Source organism: Meles meles, chromosome X, assembly GCF_922984935.1.
Source record: "Meles meles chromosome X, mMelMel3.1 paternal haplotype, whole genome shotgun sequence".
NCBI lineage: Eukaryota > Metazoa > Chordata > Mammalia > Carnivora > Mustelidae > Meles > Meles meles.
The window spans coordinates 98,597,936-98,618,533 of record NC_060087.1 but is presented as its reverse complement, the minus strand read 5'-3'; positions in this window follow the sequence as shown (position 1 = coordinate 98,618,533).

The window sequence follows — 20,598 nt, the reverse complement described above, 5'->3', positions numbered from 1 at the left end:
CCTGAGATCATGACCTGAGCTGAAGGCAGCGGCTTAACTGACTGAGCCACCCAGGCATCCCTCTTTTAGGTAGTATTTTGTATTTACTGTTATTATAGAGTTTCCCCTGTTGTCTCATAGCTTTATTATTACATGTAGTGGCAACTCAATGTTCTAAATATTACTTGAATCTGCCTTCTCTTCTCCATTTCCTCTACCGATGTGTTCAGTGTACCCTCATCTCTCACGTGGATTATTGCAACAGCATCCAGCTGTGACTTTTTCCTATTTCTCTATACTGCTACTTAAGGTGCTATTCTGACTATATCGTGCCCCCACTTACAACATTTTGTGGATTCCCACTGCCCTACATGATAAAGCCCATGACTCTTGGACGAGCTGAGTTGTCCCTGGTCTTTTCCTTAGCTTCTTTTGCTCTGCTCCGTACCCTTCCCTTGAAAACTCTGCCCCAGCCATGAGGAATTACTGCTAATTCACCCAATAAGCCATGTTATCTCAAGGTTTTGTGCCTTTGTAAATGCTGCCTCCCCTACCTGAGATAGCCATTCTCTGGTATGTAGTGAAGTTCATTCTTATAGATCCTTTGGAACCCCACTTAAATTTCACTTCCTTTAGGAAGCTTTTCTGATACTGAAGTATTTTCCTTTTGTGATCCTATAGTTCTCTTCCATCCTTACTTAGCATATTTTATAATTGCTTAGTCTCTACCACCATAAGATTCAAGTCTTGGGGCGCCTGACCCAATAGGTTAAGCATCCAACTCTTGATTTCAGCTCAACTTATGATCTCAAGATACTGGGATCGAGCCTCACATTGGGCGCTGTGGGCAGCAGGGAGTCTGCTTGAGGATTTCTGTCCCTTTCCCTCTCTCCCTGCTCACTCTCTCTAAAATAAATCAAATCTTTTTTTAAAAAAGATTTTATTTATTTATTTGTCAGAGAGAGAGAGAGAGCGAGAGTAAGCACAGACAGACAGAGTGGCAGGCAGAGACAGAGAGAGAAGCTGGTTCCCTGCTGAGCAAGGAGCCCGATGTGGGACTGGATCCCAGGATGCTGGGATCATGACCTGAGCCGAAGGCAGCCGCTTAACCAACTGAGCCACCCAGGCGTCCCTAAATAAAAGCTTTTTAAAAAGTCAAGATTTTATTTGAGAGAGATCATGAGCAAGGAGAGGGGCAGACGGAGAGGGAGAGAGAATCTTTTTTTTTCTCTTTTTAAAGATTTTATTTATTTATTTGATGGACATCACAAGTAGGCAGAGAGGCAGACAGAGAGAGAGAGAGAGGGAAGCAGGCTCCCTGCTAAGCAGAGAGCCGGATATGGGGCTCGATCCCAGGACCCTGGGACCATGACGCAAGCCGAAGGCAGAGGCTTTAACTCACTGAGCCACCCAGGCACCCCAGGGAGAGAGAATCTTAAGTAGACTCACGCCCAGCCTGACACGACCCTGAGATGATAACTTGAGCTGGGTGCTTAACAGAAAGAGCCACCCAGGTGCCCCAAGACTCAAGCCTTAAGTACAGGGACTATATCCTAATCATCTCTTATCTCTATTGCCTAGTACAATGCCTTGCCCAAAGTAGTTGCTCAATGAATAGCTTTTGAATGAGTAAGGAATGAATGCTTAGTGAGGGGGAATGTATGCCTGGCCTAAGGCAGGCTTAGGGGAACTGCTTTATTTGGTGTCCTGAGTCATTCTGAACTAACAGGCCACAGGGCTATAGAGTATGACATAGGGAGCCAGAATGTTTCTGGGCTCTGCCTGGAAAGAGATAGCTTGGTGTAATTTACACAAACTTCGGGATTTACTGGTATTAAAGCTAGATTTAAATAGAGCTTCAGTGTCGAAGAACCATGGCTGTATAACAAAGGCATTAGGAAAATGAGATTGATGAAACTCTACAGAAGAAAGGAATCTGGGTACTATGGAGATGAAGCAGCAGTCACAGCTGTTGACTCTAGGGGACAACAGAACAAGAGGGGGATAAAAAGAGCAATAAAAGGCCATTGAAAGCACACCTGTTACAGTAGGAGACAGGCCTTGGACAGTATCCGGTTACATGCCTGGGACAATTTGCCTCTTATTTATTTTAAACTCTGAGAAATCTAGGGATAAATTTGGATAAGATGGGGCATTGTTCTAACATTTCCTATTGGCCACATCCTTTCTGTATTACTGGGCAAAGAAATATATATAAATATAGCTAAACACAAAGCAAAGACAATTCATCTTTTAAAATACATGTATGAATTGTAAATAATGAAAGAAAAAAAAAAGAAAATTAGTAAGTTACTCACCATCCAACTCAATGGCCACCTCACTGTGGTCCTTTTGTGATGTCCTGTCTTGCCATCAAATAACATTTTTGAGAAACCTTATCATCCAGATGTTATTAAAACAATTCTTTCATCTTTGGCCTCGCAGTTGGCTTAGGATCCACAGGAGTCTAGTTTGAGAACATAAGTACCATATTTTAAAGATTCCTGAAAATCAGTGGATAGCTTAATGAAAGAGATAATGCATACAAACAACCAAAATATTTAGATAAAAATGGAAACATTCAGTCATAAATCTGGAATTATGTCAACATGATGACAGAGTAAAATTTCCATTTTTTTCATGTAACATTTTAGCCGCAGCCGTGTGGACACGGCAGAAACATCTTTTTCTCAGTTATTCATTTCTCTGTATAGAGGAGATCCTTGCCATATCAACAGGAACAACAAATTTCGATTATGTTAATTCATACCAAGAGGCAGGTATTAACAGAAAGGGCTTCCTATAGGACTTCTATATTTTTCTGTGTGGTGTGTTTGCTATTAGGTGAAACATCTATAGTTCATGTAGTTTCATTCTAGAGGTATTCCTTCCTTCCTTCATTTGAAAATTAAACTGGGAGTGGGGGGCGAAGGTATGGAAGGATATTTCAAATAGAAGAGCATAGGCGTGGGATCGGAGCTGGTAAGGAACTTGGCATGTTGGAGGATGGAAAAGAAGGCCCGGCTAGGGATGCCTGGGTGGCTCAGTGGGTTAAGCGTCTGCCTTCGGCTCAGGTCATGATCCCAGAGTCCTGGGATCGAGTCCTGCATTGGGCTCCTTGCTCAGTGGGAAGCCCGCTTCTCTCTCTCTGCCACTCTTCCTGCTTAAGCTCTCTCTCTCTCTGACAAATGAATAAATAAAATCTTTTTTAAAAAAAGAGTGGATTGATCTGATTTACATCTTAAAATGATCATTAAAGGGGCTTTGGGGTGGCTCAGTCAGTTAAGCCTCTGACTCCTGGTTCTCACTCAGGTCATGATCTAGTGTTGAGACTGAGCCCTGCATGGGCCTGGTTAGGCTCCGTGCTCAGTGGGGAGTCTGCTTCTCTCCCTCTGCCCCTCTCCCTTGTGTGCACCAGTGCATGCACATGCGCACACATTCTCTCTCGCAAATCAATCAATCAATCAATCATTCCCCCCCCCCCAAAAGGCCATTAGATACACAGTGTGTAAAATGAATTGGAGGGCTAGGCAGGAGCAGAGCTAGAGGCAGTGATACTTGTTGGCTCACTTGAATCCTAGTAATGAAAATGGAGAGAAGTAGGCAGATTTGAGAGAGATGTCCGAAGTAGAATAAGGAGAATTTAGTGATTACTCAAAGGCAGAAGAGGGACTGTAATGTTGAAGCTGACTCCTGGTTTTCTGGCTTCAGTAATTGGGTGGATGTGGTGTCTTTAACCAAAAAGAACAGGAATTGGGGGAAGCCGGTATATGTCCTGAGGATATTTGTTGTCCTGTTGAATTTTGGGTGCCTCTCAGATCCCTGGGGTAGGCAGATTTTATGCTCAGTGTGAAAATGTAGGATAGTGTCCCTGGCAAGTAACTGAAATCCTGGGAATGAAGGAAATCATCTAAGGAGAAAGTTATTCCCTGAGGAATGCCAACAGTTAAAGTTGATAAAAAATGGAAGAATCGGGGGCACCTGGGTGGCTCAGTCAGTTAAGCGTCTGCCTTCAACTGGGGTCATGATCCCAAAGTCCTGGGATGGAGCCCTGAGTCGGGTTCCCTGCTCAGTGGGGAGCCTGCTTCTCCCTCTTCCTCTGTCTTGCCCCCCCCCTTACTGGTTTTCTCTCGCTCTCTCTCTCTCACTTGTGCTATCTCAAAAAAATAAAATAAAATAAAATCTTTTTAAAAAATGGAAGAATCAACAATATAAATACAATGAAGGAACCCACAAAGATGCCAGAGGAGTGACCAGATAAAAGGAAGAAAACTGAAAGAGGGTAAAATTAAGGATGAAATGAAGGGAAGACTGTTTCTCTCCCCCCCCCCAAAGTTTTTTTAATTTAAGTAATCTCTACACCAAACATGGGGCTTGAACTCATGACTCTGAGATCAAGAGTCATGTGCTCTTCTGACTGGGCCAGCTGGGTGTGCCAGGGAGACTTCTTCAAGGACGCTATGATCTTCTATGATGAAGACTGAAAAGGTGCCACATGCAAGATTTTCTCTGACCAGCAACCACTTGAGCCCTTATACTTGCAGCTGAACTACAGGGCGTAAATACGGGCAAGTTCTACAGAACTGGGGCAATATGGAGAAAGATTATTCTCCTCTCGAACCTAATAAAACTTATGGAGAAATGCCCTGGGTATTTTTCCACAGGCATATGACAAACTATTTTCCTGTCTTAGACAGGAGCATTAGGCTTCCTATTTATGATTTATTAGCACCCACATGTGCCAAACACACTGGAACTCAACAAAAAGAATTAGAGTCTCTTCTAAATGAGAAAGAAATACAACTTCAGGGGGAAATATCCACAGGGACACAGATATTATGTCTATATTTTCAAGCAGGCACAGGAGAAAGCTCAGAGAGTAGAAAACATTGAAAAATGGTTCTTGAGCTAAAACTCCCTAAAGTTTGTGGATTTCTGGGAATACGAAATTCTTTCAATGAAGAGTATAAGCTGTATACAAAGGTTGAGTCCAATTAGGATTGGATATCAAAGATGATCTTGCTTACTTCAAATGAGTTAACTGGATGTTGCCCGAAAAGAGCTTAAGTTAAAAAGGAAATTTCTAGAAATGCTGTGACTAAGATTCTGACAGATGTGAATAACAGGAAGAAGCACCCTGTGGCAATCTAGAGGGAAAAAAAAGAAATGGAAAAGGGGCCAAATAGATACGAACGGCTGATTAATGTACTCTGACGGAACTATGAATTCAAATTGTAGAGATATCATTTCGGAAAAACAAATATCTCCTAACAAATAAAAATTACACACTGTTGAACTCCTAAGCCCATGCTATCAATATAATCTTTTTGAGAGAGAATGAGGGTTGGGGGAGAAAGGGAGTGAGAGAGAGAGATAGAAATAGAGAGAGAGATTCTGAGAAATTGACTGTGTCTGCCTGAGAGTCACTGGACAGAATCACAAAGAAAACATTGGCAAGAGATCAGGCCTCCTGGAATCCATTAAACACAAAGGAGAAAAATATCTAAATGTTGTTGCAGATCAGCATGCTATATCCAAAGATTTCACTAGAACTGTTTAAGAGCAAGCAAATACAGCAATAAAATTCCATAATCAGCATTCATAAAAATAGCAAGAACAGAAGTTTGCTAGGTTAGAGGGCAACTGTTGCTACTACATATGTTGGATCTCATATGTCAGTCTTAACCAGAAACAAAGACCTTGGTGGGACATTTATCCTCTAGTTCTGTTCTTGCTTTTCAACTTCTGCAAGTTTCTGCCACACACACCTCTACTAGTCCCTGGTCACAATTCCACAGTCCATGAAGGTGTGCTCAGAAAAAAGACTGATCTGACCAGCTTAACCATGAACTTAGAGTAGAAATGAGGGCTAACCTAAGCTGGGGGATGGTAACGGCGACTGTTGTGTCCCAACCCCATACCTCCTCTCGCTAGACGCATTCCACAGACAAGAGCTGTGTGGTAAAAAACATGACAGTGTAGCCTGATTTAACGAGAAGTAGCAGAGAGAAATTAGAGATCAGACAGGTGAGACGCCAGGGATAGGGAAGTCAGCTAACACAGGATGGAACAGGTTGGTACTGACGGCTTGAACAGACTAGAGCAATCATTTCTGACCCTTTAGAGAATGAGGAGTGCTCATTACTCATAAGACAATAACTTTCTGAAAAATTAGAAAAAGTAATTGTTCGTTATCTAGAAATTTGAGAAAATAAAAAATACACACATCACCACCAGAGACTGCCACAATTGGCTCCTAGGGTCACAACCCACGAAATCTTTCTCAATGCATATGGAATTGATATGTTTATATGCAGTTACTATATTTTAATCACTTCCAATTTTTCACTTACGATATTTTTATGAACAACTTCCCATTACAATAAATATTTATGCAGAGTACTCTTTTTATTTCTGTATAATACTCTATTATAAGGGTGTATCACAACTTATTTTACTAATCGATTGTTGAGTATGTATGGTATTTCTAGTTTTTTTACTACGATAAAGAATATTGCTGTGAATATCACTGAACACAACATTTCCTTAAGGATCCCTTCCTAATATCAAACATATAAAAAATGGAACAGCTGGAAATCTACTTGCAAAAGATTGTTGTAACTCTACCTCACGCTGGACGCTAAAATTAACTTGAAATGGATCGAAGGCCTAAATAGAAGAGCTAAAATTATACAGCTTTTAGAACAAAACATAGGTGTAAAACTTCATGGCCTTGGATTTGGCAGATTTCTTCAATATGACACCAGATGCACAATCAACAAAAGAAAAAATAAATAAAATGGACTTCATCATTAAAACGAAAATCGTGTTCTGCAATAAAGAGCAGGATCAAGAGACTGAAAAGGCAAGCCAGAGAATGGAAAAAAATATTTGCAATCATATATCTCATTAGAAGAGGGTCCAGAATACATAAAGACCTCCTATAATTTAACAACAAAAAGAACAACCTAATGAAAATATGGGCATGAGTCTTGAACACATATTTTCCAAAGAAGATATACAAATGTTCAACAAGCATGCGAAGAGACACTTAACATCACTAATCATTGGGGAAATGCAAATCAAAACAGAATAAAATATTGCTTCACTTCCATTAGAATGGCTAATATTAAAAAAGCCCAGAAAATAATAAGTGTGGACAAGGATGTGGAGAGGATGTGGAGTAACTGGGATGGTGGTACATCACTGTGGGAATGTAAAACGGTGCAGCTACCGTAAAAACCAGTGTGAAGTTTCTCAACCAACTAAACAAAGAATTCCTATATAATCCAGCAATTCTACCTCTAGATAAATTCCCAAAAGAATTGAGCAGGTGTTCAAACAAAAACAGGTACACCCATGTTCATAGGAGCCCTATTCACAATTGTCAAAACATGGACACAACACAAACATTCATCTGGGGATTAATGAGTAAACAAAATGAGTATATCATTGTAGGGGCCAAGGACAGGTCACTCCCGAATGTACTACAATGGCATTTTGATTATTATAAATTAAAGCTACTTAAAAAACAGCCTGTGCAGGGACACTCAGAACCTCCTCTGTCCCGCTGAAAAAAGGAAATAAATCTGTGTGAAACGTGCCTTCCCTGTGCCAGGAGGTGAATAGACATCGTTATTACCAGAGACAGGGAATATAGAGCCAAGAAGGCTGTATAGACAAGTCCTGTTACTTTTTACTAATTTACTAGTCCAGCTCAACTTCTGTTTAGAATTCCTTACTTGAAAAAAAGTATAAAAACTTACTGCCTTAGTCATTTCTTTAAATCTCAATTTCATTATTGGGCCTTCGTGTGCTAGTAATGAAGCTGGACTGTTTGTCCTGTTAATCTGTCTCACGTCAATTTAACTCTTAGTCCACCTAGAGGAACCTTGGACAGAGGACAGTTTCTTCCTTCCCCCACCATACAATGGACTATACTGAGCCATGGAAAGGAAAAAGTGCTGATGCAACAGGGATGAATCTTGAAAACATGCTAAGTGAATGAAGCCAGACAAAAAATGACATAAATTGTATAATTCCACTGAAATGAAATATCTGGAATAAGCAAATCCATAGAGCTAGAACACAGATTGGTGGTTGCTAGGTACAGCAAAGAAGAGGTATTGTGGAATGACTGTGTAATGGGTGAGCAGTTTCTTTTTGGGGCGATGAAAAAGTTCTGGAACCAGATGGCAGATGATTGTACCATATTGTGAAGGTACTTAATGCCACTGAAGTGTACATTTTTACATGGTTTAAAAGGTAAATTTTATGTTATATTCATTTTATTTTTTTAAAGATTTTAAAAAATTTGATAGAGAAAGAGGGGGAGAGAGAGAGCCTGAGCAAGAGGGAATGGTAGAAAGAGAAGGAGAAGGAGACTCCCCACTGAGCAGGGAGCCCGACGTAGGCCTCGATCCCAGGACCCTAGGATCATGACCTGAGCAGAAGGCAGACATTTAATGGACTGAGCCACCCAGGCACCCCTACGGTATGTTTATTTTACAATAAAAGTTAAATAAAAATATATTTATAAATTTACATAATGATATTACTTCCAATATTCATTATTTGAGACATTATATAATGACAGAAAGCTACTATGACTTTACTAATACCTTATGAGTTAACATTCTATTAAACACCATATATGGACGTGTTTGAAAAAAATACTAGATGTGTATGCAAGATAAATGTATATGACCTAATACTGGGCCTGTTTCATATAAGGATCTGAGGTCCTTGCAATAATTCTGCTAGCTCCTGGAGATTTAGAGCCCACAGGCTATGACTTATTGAGCAAGAGAATGAGTTCACAGAAATCAAAAAGGCAGTGTATTCGTTTTCTGCAGCTATTGTGACAAATTACCACAAACTGGGTTGCTTGAAGCAGCAAGAATTTATTATCTCACAGTTCTGGATGGCAAAAGTCCAAAATCAAGGGGTTCACAGAGTTACTCTCTCTAAGGGTTCCAAAGGAGGATCCCATCCTTGCTTCTTCCACCTTCTGGTGGCTCATTGGCTTATGACCACATCACGCCAGTCTCTGCCTCTCTGTGTTTACACGACCTCTTCTTCTGTCCCTAAACTCTGTCTGCCTCCATCTTCTCAAGATAAGTGTGATTGCTTTTAGGGACCAGCCAAATAATACAGGATGAACTCTTCCTCTCAAGATCCTTCATTTAATGGAATCTTCTGGCCTGTAATATTATTATCCACTCATTTGCCATACAAGGCAATAGTCATAGTTACTGGGGATTATGTTGAGGACATATCTTTTGGGGAGACCATTATTTGGCACCTTACAGTCTTCTGTTTGCTCCTCCCCCTACAAATTCACATCCATCACAGAGAGAAAGGACTGAACCCTCAGGGGGGTAGCTATAGTCCTGCATGGGAGGAGAAAGAGAAGCCACAAAAGAGGGGAAAGAAGAGCAATGGGAAAAGGGAGAAGATGTTTCAAGGCAGAATAGTTCCATTTAATTGTTCCATTTGATCATGCTTTTGATAAAGTACATGGGATCAAACAACATAGTCTTTGTGACTGGCTTCTTTCATTTAGCATACTTCTATGGTCAGTCCATCAGTAGGTGATGGATATTTCGGTTGTTTTTTTACTTTTGGCTGTCGTGCATAATGCTGCTGGGAGCATTTGTGGCCAAGGTTTCTAGTTGTTATATTTCTAGTTCTTTTGAATATATCTATAGGAGTGGATTACTGGGTTATATTGTATCTGTGTTTAACATTATGAGGAAATAACCAAGCTTTTCCAATGTGGCCGCACCATTTTAACTTCCCACCATCGGTTTATGAGGGATCCAGTTTTTTCACATCTTCACCATCACCTCTTATTATATCTTTTTAATTACACACATCCTAGGATGTGCGAATCAGAAATGTTGGGCTGAGAGTACAGAAAATTCCCATGTACGCCTTCACGCACATACACAATTCCTCCTATTATTAGAATCTTGGATTAATGAGGTACATTCATTACAATTAATGAGTTGATACTGATACATCACTATTAAAATTCATAGTTTACATGAAGATTCACTCCTTGTGTTCAGTTCTATGGGTTTTGACAAATGCAAAATACTATGTATCTACCATTACAGCATCATACAGAATGGTTTCCCTACCTTAAAATTCACCTGTGTTTTACCTATTCACCTCCCCCTGAACACCTGGCAACCACTCATCTTTGTTTTTTTTAAAGACTTATTTATTTAGGGGTGCCTGGGTGGCTCAGTTAGTTAAGTGTCTGCTTTCGGCGCAGGTCATGATCCCAGAGTCCTGGGATTGAGTCCCAGGTCAGGCTCCCTGCTCCATGAGGAGCCTGCTTCTCCTGCCCCACCCTCCCCTCACAAAAATAAATAAAAATCTTTAAAAAATTAAAAAGATAAAGATAATAATCACTATTACAATATACCATTGACTATATTCCCAATGCTGTGCTTTTTATTCCCATGACTTATTCATATCATAACTGGAAGTCTGTATCTCCCACTCCCCTTCACTTATTTTGCCCATCCCCCATGCTTCTCTTCCCCTTGGCAACCATCAGTTTTTTCTCTGTACTTATGGGTCTGATTCTCCTTTTTGTTTGTTTATTCATTTGTTTTGTTTAGATTTTACATATGAGTGAGATCATATGGTATTTGTCTCTCTCAGTTTGACTTATTTCACGTAACATAATACCCCCTGGGTCTATTATCATCCTACTTTAAATAACCTTCATCTCTCTTGAGTTACAATGAGTTCCTTACTGTTTTTCCTGTCTCCAGTCTTAGCATTTTCAATGCAACCTACCTTTTGCAGTGAGAGGAAATTTTCTATAGTGCTGACCATGTTACTTCCATGCTCAAAACCCAACTTCCCTGGTGGTCTAGTGGTTAGGATTCGGCGCTCTCTCTCTCTCTCTCTCTCTCAAAACCCTTGCCCCCCAGTCATTATTTACAGGAGAAAATCTTTTTTTTTTTTTTTAAGATTTTGCTTATTTATATGAGAGAGAGAGGGGATGAGCAGGGGGAAGAACAGAGGGAGAGGAAAGAAAGAACCTCAAGCAGACTCCCTGCTGAGTGCAGAGCTTGATGTGGGAGCTCAATCTTAGGACCTGAGAGCAAGACCTGAGCAGAAGTCAAACACTTAACCGACTGAGACACCCAGGCACACCTACAGGATACATTTTTTAAGTTGGGACACAGCGCTTCCCTGATCTGGCTCCCCCTTACTTCTCCAACCTCATGCCTCATCCCTCCCTGACTCAGACTTCATCCAGCAACCATGAATGCTATGTAGTTCCTTGGAATGCACCACGCCATTCTTCACATCCATTCCTTAGCTCCTAGCCTTCTCTGCCTAAAACACCCCTTCTCCTCCTATACTGTTTTCCAGCTTATTCTTTGGGCCTCAGTTCAGGCATCACCCCCTGAAAGATTTATTTGATCCCACTCCATCTAGGTTTCCCTCCTTGATGTTCTTTTTTATTTTTTAATTTTTATTTGTTTATTTTCAGCGTAACAGTGTTCATTGTTTTTGCACCACACCCAGTGCTCCATGCAGTACGTGCCCTCCCTATTACCCACCACCTGATTCTTTTATAACATCCTGTATTTTGTCATTGCTCTTAACACATTGTATTAGTATGGTCTATTTACGTGACTATATCTTCCCACCCCAATTCCAGCTGGAGTTTGAACTCTTAAAGTGCAGGGGTTGTATCTTATTCGTTGCTGTATACCCACAGCACCTAGCTTGATGAGTTTATTAGTCTCATCAGCTGAGAACAGGGCCTTTGGCCCCCTATCTCCCTACTCTCCACTGCAATGAGTTGGGACCTTTTGCCCAGAATCCAAGATTCCTGAGGATTGTTACCATTCACCCAGAGACAAGAGATAAAGTGTGAGGCACTGAAGGAATCTGGTAGTGTGGGGCCAAAATTGAGTCATACAAAACGAGCTGGCTCTACTCACCATTCTTGTGGCAGAAGAGGAAGATTATTGTTTTTTAAAAAAGATTATTTATTTGAGAGAGAGTGAGCGAGAGAAAGAGAGAACGCAGAGGGAGAGGGAGAAACAGACTCCTTGCTGAGCAGAGAGCCTGACGGGGGACTTGATCCCAGGATCCCAAGATCATGACCTGAGCTGAAGGCAGACACTTAACTGACTGAGCCACCCAGGTGCCCTGAGATTATTGCTTATTATTTGTACATCTACCAATCAAATACCACCTCTTCTACCATCAAACCTGCCCTTAGAGACATTTCATGGGTTCCTCTAATTATTATGTTTCCTGAAAGTGGAGCTTTTATGGGCTTCTAAAGTTCTGAATTCAAAGAAAAATCCAAGGTGGTGTGGTTTCTCCACTCACTGTACAATGCAATCATGAGAGACCCTCTCTATCCTCGGCAACTCTTTCAATGGCTCCACCAACCAAGAACTCACAATTGAGAGTAGGAAATCCTCATATCCAAGTGGGTCCTGGGATAAATTCACAGACATTTCTAACTTAATCAGTGTATTTATGGTCCCACCCAGCTGTCAAACTGGACCACGCTCATTCCAGTGCAAGTGGACATTAACAAAATACACCATGGATTTAGGGGTCTGATGACTGATTGCAGGCCTATCAAAGGGTTCATGCTATTCACCCCTCACTGCCTATTCTTCCCCTCTTCCTCAGCTTCTCATCCGTACAATCTTGTTCTACTTGGAATCCCATCCTGCTATTTCCTTTATCTTACTTCTAAGGTTTTCTTTGTTTGTTGTTTTAAAATTAACATTGCCCTTCCTAGAATCTCAGATAAGTATGCCATGTCTCAGAACAAGAGGGGTTGTCTGCGGGAGGACGTCAAGGCAGAAATCACTTAGCCAACAAAATGTACTGAACACCTACTATGTGCTGGGCTCTGTTCTACGTCCTGCAGATACAATGAACAAATCAGGCAAAATTTCTGCCCTCATCGACTTAGAGTATAATTGATGGGGTAGACATTAAACAACATAAGTAAAATATACGTTCGATGGTGATGAAGACTAAATAATTCGGCAGAAGTGTGGTTGAAAGAGTGACTATCCTATTTAGATAGTGTAGTCAGAGGAGAGTCAGAGAAAGTCACATTGAACGACTTGGAAGAAGTGAGGGAGTGAGTCATGTGGATGCCTGCGGGAAGAATATTACAAGTACAGAGAACAAGGGGAGAGGTTCTGGTGCAGGAAAATGACTGGAGGGTTTTAGAAATAAGAGGCCGGCATGGATGAGCTGAAGTGAGCAAGGGGTGCGTGACAGGAGATGAATCCAGAGAGGAAGCAGAGAATCAGATCTGGTAGGGCCCTGTGGGTCATCATAACAGCTCTGGATTTTACTCTGATAAATTTGGTTTTTGAGAAGACAACTTATGTGGTCTGACTTATGTTTAACAGAATCAGTCTGGCTGCTGTGTTGAGAGTAGGCTCTGTGGAGTAAGGAGCAAAAATGGAAGCAGGGAGACCAGTCAGGAGGCTACTGTAGTAATCCAGATCAAAAATAAAATAGTAGTTTGCACTAAGAAAGTGACAGTGGAGGTGGTGAGAAGAGGTTGCCTGCTAGATATGTTTTGAAAGTTACTGTTGGGGCACCTGGGTGGCTCAGTGGGTTAAGCCTCTGCCTTCGGCTCAGGTCATGATCCCAGGGTCCTGAGATCGAGCCCTGCATCGGGCTCTCTGCTCATCGGGAAGCCTCCTTCCCCCTCCCCCTCTGCCTACTTATGCTCTCTCGTTCTCTCTGTCAAATAAATAATTTAAAAAAAATTTTTTGAAAGAAAGTTACTGTTGGTGGGACTCATAGATGGATAAGACATGGGTAGTGGAAAAAAGGGAGGAACAAGGGTAGCAGATTTCTTTTTTTTAGCTTGGACAACTAGAAAGATGGACTTGCTCTTTACTAAGGTAAGGAAAAAGTGTGGGAAGATCAGGTTTGAGGGGAACTATCAGGAATTTGATTTTGTGTCTGTGAAGGTTCGGAAGCCTATTAGACATCCAAATAGAGAGGGTAGGTAAACAGTTGGGAGTGTGGAGTTCAGGACAGACTTCTGATTTATATATTTGGAAATCATCAGCATACAGATAGTATTTAAAGAATGGGTGAGATTACTAAAGAGTGCCCCAGGGTTCAATAGATAAAGAGGAGACTAGGACCAAGGATTGAGCTCTAGGCGCTCTAGAAAGTTGAGTTAATAAGAGGACCCAGCAAAGGAGAAAATGAGCAGTCAATGAAGCAGAGGACTGTGGGGTCCTGGAAGCCAATCAAGAGAAAGTGATCAACTATAACAATTGTTACTCATAATGCTAGTAAGGTTGAAACTGAGACTCGAACATAGGATTTGTCAATGTGAAGGCCATTGATGATCTTGAAAAGAATGGTTTTTGTGGAATGCTGGTGGCAGAAGCCTGACTGCAGTGGCTTCTCAAAAGAGAACAGGAGGGGCACCTGGGTGGCTCAGTGGGTTAAGCCGCTGCCTTGGCTCAGGTAATGATCCCAGGGTCCCAGGGATTGAGCCCCACATCGGGCTCTCTGCTCGGCAGGGAGCCTGCTTCTCTCTCTCTCTCTCTCTCTCTCTCTCTTGCTGTTAAATAAATAAATAAATAACATCTAAAAAAAAAAAAGAACAGGACTACAGACAGTTTTTATTTTTGAGGAATTTTGCTACGGGGTAGAGAACAAAAATGAGCGGAGGGATTGCCAGAGGGAGATGCGGAATAAATACTTCTTTTTCAGATGGGAGAAAGAACAGATTTTTAAAATACTAACGGCAGTGATTCAGTAGAAAGTAGAAAATGAAAGGTACAGGAGAGAGAGGGCCGAATGGCTGGGGTGATGTCCCGGAGTGGGTGAGTGTGGGTGGGATCTTGTGGAAGCGCTGGCATTAGATAAGGACATGGACGCACATGCACAGTTCCACAGCATGCAGCTGCGCCCATGCGGTGGTGGTGATTGTGTGGGTTCTTTTCTGTTTCCATTTTCTCTCAGGTGAGAATAACGGCAGCAGGAAAAAATGTCGATGGTCTGAGGAAAATATAAGTGGGAAATACTTATGAGAGATGGAGAGCGAACGCACTAGGAAATGTAGTCAGATTCTGGAACAGCATTGAGGATCTATTTGAAGTGGGTGGTTGTGGTTTTTTCCTGCCATCTACATTCAGCAGTAGGGGTGCAAGGGGGTAATGGGCAGAAAGATTTAACTGAAGTTGGTGCTTTTCCAAGTGTGTAAGACAAAGCAAGCGTTAAGCTAGTTCAGCTTGAACGTGAGGAAATGATTATAATGACTGGTCTCTGTAATGGGGAATCTGGGAAGTGGGACCATAAAGCTGTTGGTTGATGGGCTGTGAAGACTGAAAAGGCGTCCCTGAAAGGGGGTACACAACGTCCTTGCTAGAGCACAATATACTTACTGCCTGAGCCTCATGTTATTAATAAAAGTCACACCATTTCAGACAAACAGATGAAATCCCGCAACGACTACTTTGGCTATAATAACACTTACTTGAAAAATAAGTTTTGGCAAGTGTGTTTAAAAAAAAAAAATCCAGTCACATCACTAAAGTAATGTACTGTCTCACCTCATTTGTACCTTTCCTCTGAAGGGCTTTAGCTGCCGAACAAGAATTTATCAAACACAAAACACGCCTCAGAGGCTACAGCTCCTAGAGGAGTCAAGGTTTGAGTAAAAGCAGATGAAAGGCCAGAGATAGGAGGAGAGCGGATGAAGAAAAAGCCAAAACAGAAAGGAAGCAGCACCCTTGAAGGATAAACACAACATTGGTAAATCAAACTAGTAAATAAATAATACAGTAAAAAGAACTAAGAGGATTGGGGCTCCTGGGTGGCTCAGTCAGTGAAGCATCTGACTCTTGGTTTCGGCTCAGGTCATGATCTCAGGGTCCTGGGATGGAGCCCCACGTAGGGCTCCGACTTGGTGGAGAATCTGCTTGAGTTACTCTCCCTCTGCCCCTCTCCCAGCTCACACACACACTCTCTCTCTCTAAAATAAATAAATAAATCTTTAAAAAGAAACTAAGAGGATAAGCAAGAAAAATAAAGGGGATGGTACAGAGAGAAGAATAATAGATATGGCAAATACGGTAAAAAAAAAAATACGGGAACATTACGGAGATTCTCCAGCGGTACTTCTGATAGAATACTTTTATTCTAAGGGAGTTGAAAAGAATATTTATTCAGTGCTTGGTACATGCCAAGCATTTTATCTCTATTCATTTATACTACAGTCTTGAGGTCTACCATTATTATCTCCATTTTACAGATGAAGAAACAGAGGAATGTAAAAGTTAAATCACTTACCTGAGCCCTACAACTTGTCTCCCTGACTTTTTTTTAGAGATTTTATTGTTTTAAAGTCATCTCTACACCCAGTGTGGGGCTCAAACTCACAACCTGGAGATCAAGAGTCACATGATCTACAAACAGAGCCAGCCCCGGGTCTCCTTGACTTCAAAGCCAGCCCTCCTTGCCCTTTATCGAACCACCTCCCAGCTGATGGAGAGACTTCATATAAAAGTATTCTTTTAAGAAAATTATTATTCTAATCCATATGGATTAAAACATTTCTGAATTATAATTTACAATTACAAACTAGAACAGTATGTTTGCAGGTGTGTCCAGAAGCTAAGTATGTTGACTAAAACCCATGCAACAATTTGAAAGATGAATGGGAACTCCAAATACGAGTGGAAAATGTTCATCTGAATTAATGCATTTCTTTGAGCGTCAAAACCCACTAGTGTTTTACTTCTGTTTGTGTACATGATTCTTTTCCCACATTCCTTTCATCTGCGTGGAACCCTTAACTTAATTTTATTTTGTATGTGGCCTTCTCTTCAGATATTAACATAGCATTGGCTGCTACCCTGGGGTGGGCTATGCAGTACACAGCACAGAGAGCCTCACACTCTCTTCTCCCAACTCAGCACAGCACTCGTGACCCCCAGCTTGTTTTTCCTAACTGTTGACGTTTACTAATATGGTCAAAGAGTCAGCCTTTGGATTACATTGACTACTACATTATGCCATGTGAATTATATTTTAAAATTTAAAAATGAACGATACAAAAATATGAATAGAAAAGTTCACCATCATTTTAAAGCACTTTATTCTTTTAAGATTTTATTTATTTGAGAGAGAGAAAGCATGAGTCAGTGGAGTGGCAGAGGGAGAAGCAGACTCCCCACTGAACAGGGACCCTGACATGGGGCTCGATCCCAGGACCCCGGCATCACGACCTGAAGGGAAGGCGGACACTTCACCAAATGAGCCACCCAGGGGCCCCTAATGCACTCCAGATGAAAGCTTATTTCAGAAATCTATACAAAAGTAACATTGTTCTATGTGTAGCAAGTCTACCTTCTAAGGATTTTGGCCAAACTTTTGCTTTCCTTCTTACAGAAGGGAAATTGGGTCTTGAAGATGTAGGAGACAAATTGTTCTTTTATTTTTGTAGGGCAAATGATTCTAAGCTCTACAGATGAGATGTAATTTTCTGTCCCTGGTCAGATTGCTGCAAATCAGGTCACCCTGATCCACATCTCAAGCATAGGAATCAGAGCATAAATGTGTTTTGTCTGAGACAAGTACAACAACAGAAGAAAAGATGATAAAGAAAAAAAAGAAGGGCTTCCAAATTTATCACTTCAGCCCTATGTGACATGTCTACATAGTTTGACTTCAGACAAGGGTCTGTGGAGGCCCTCTTTGCCTGGCATTTCTTGGCTGAATTTCATGATAGAAACTGGGGCAAGATGTACAGCCTCGTGATTGTTTCTGTCACAGACGATGCAAAAGAAAGTACTAGAGCATTTAAGCCAAGCAGTAAACTACTCACTAATAAGTTAGAAAGGTCAAAGCAACTTCTTCAAAGCAATGGACTAGAAAAATAAAGACCTCAATGTTCCTAACTAACTTTAGGAACGACAAAACAAACCCCAATGTTATCTACAACTTATCAGTAATAAATATTAACATGTTCACTTAGTGTTCCAAAGCATGGCAAGAGAAGATCACTTTATCTTCCTATCATTCTTTGGATAAACACTAAAGGGTCTGCTGTGTTTTTACCACATAAGCGTACTCGATATTCCAAATAACCAAGAAAGTACTGTAGAAAAAGGGCCCATACACAGAATGCCCTCAGGACGGAGGTATAAATCTTTCTCTGACTTCTTTAAACATAAGGAATATAAAGGCTTTATATAAATGAGAAAAGTTTAAAAACTGGATTTTTTTTTTTTTTAAGAGAGGAACGGGGAGAAGGAAAGGGACAAAGAGAGAGAGTGAGAATCTCAAGCAGGCCCCACACTGAGCGGGGCTCGATCTCTCGATCCTGAGATCATGACCTGAGGTGAAGTCAGAAGTGGGAAGCTTAACTGACTGAGCCACCCAGGCCCCCCTCAAAACTGGAATCTTTATATCTTAGTTCAGGCTTCCAGTAACAAAATACCATAGACTTGGTTTAAGCCACAAGAATTTATTTCTCACGGTTCTGTAAGTCCACCATCAAGGTACCGACAAGATGGGTTTTGTTCTGAGGTCATTTCTCTTGGTCTGCAGAGGGTTACTGTCTAGCCCTGCCCTCACAGGTCTTCTTTGTGTTAGAGTGGGGTGGGGGAAGGGAGAGCACACTCTCAGCTATCACCTCTAATAAGGTACTAATCCCCTCAGACCAGGCCCTTACCCTTATGACCTCATTGAATCCTAATTACCTCCCAATGGCCCCATCTCTACATACCATTACAGTGGGGATCAAGGCTTCAATATATATAAATTTTGAGGGGACACAAACATTCAGTCTGTAACACTTTGCAAACATGTATGACTGGCTTTTAAAAAACATTTGCAGTTCTTATTTATTTATATATTCTTAGAGATTTTTAAAGTAATCTCTACACTCAGCGTGGGCCTCGAATTCACAACCTGGAGATCCAAGTCACATGTTCCACCAACTGAGCTAGCCGGGTGCCCCAGCATTTGCAGTTTATACTACGACATTTTTAGTTGTGGGAAAAACACATAACCTGAAATTTATTATTTAATCATTTTAAGTGTACAGCTAATGGTATTAAGTACATTCATATTGTTAAGCCATCATGACTGGCTTTTAAAACCAGTGCCCATGAAGCTATTTATTTTCCCCTGGGTAGTAGGTGCAATCAGATGCAGTCACAGGGGACGTGACAGAGCCTTCGTTATATCTTCATCGTGTGCTCAGCTAAGCTTCCTATTACTTTAGTGTATTAGTTAGAATTCTCCCAAGAAACAGAACCAAGAGGAGATAACTATCTATCTCTCTCTCTATTTATCTCTCTCTATATATATCTATCTATCCTCTATCTATAGAGAGATTGGTTCACATGAGTATGGAGGCTGGGAAGTCCCATGATCTGCCCTGTGCGCGCCAAACACCCAGGAAAGCCATTGGCATAGGTCAGCCCAAGTCTGAAGGCTTGAGAACCAGTGGAGCTAATGGTTTAATTCCTAGTCTGAGAGTAGAAGAAGTGTATCTTAGCTCATACAATCAGGTAGACAAGAGGCAAACTCTCCTTTCCTCTGCCATTTGTTCCATTCAGGCCTTTAACAGATTGAATGATTAGGGAGGGCAATCAACTTTACTCAGGCTTCCAATTCAAATGCTAATCTCATCTGGAAATACTCTCACAGACACACCCAGGAACAATGCTGAACCAGATAGATGGGCACCCTATGACCCTATCGGGTTGACATATCAAATTAACCATCACGTTTGGTTATTAGAGATACAGCAGGTAAAGACATTCATTCACTGGTGGTTGATAGCTGGCATCGTATCTGATTGGTCAGTGTCCATGCTGTACAAGTTGTTAAATATTTTGAGTATCGCTACTGATTATACATATTCTGTATTAAGTAAAATGGTTTTTTTCACTAAAGTAGAAAAGTAAATCAAAGTTTATAGAAGTAGAGAAGTTTAAAAATAATTAGCTAGAATGGATAAATGAATTCAGTAAGGTCACAGGATATAAAATCAATATACAGAAATCCATTGCATTTCTATACACTAATAATGAAGCAGCAGAGGAAAAAATTAAGAAAACAATCCCATTCATAGTTGTATCAAAACCAATACCTAAGAATAAATTTAACCAAGGAGGGAAAGACCTGTACTCTGAAAACTATAAAACTGTCACGAAAGAAATGGAAGGCGACACAAACCAATGGAAAGATATTCCACGTTCATGGACTGGAAAAACAAATATTATTTAAATGTCCATACACTCAAATCACTCTAAAGATTTAATGCAATCCCTATCAAAATACCAACAGCATTTTTCACGGAACTAGAGCAAATTATCCTAAAATTTGCACAAAACCGAAAAGACCCCAAAGAGTCAAAGCAATCTTAAAAAGAACAAAATGGGTGGTGTCATAATCCCAGATTTCAAGATATACTACAAAGTTGTAGTAATCAAAACAGGTATGCTACTGGCACAAAAATAGACACATAGATCAATAGAACAGAATAGAGAGCCCAGAAATAAGTCCCCTATTTTGTGGCCAATTAACTTCCACAAAGGAGGCAAGGATATGTGA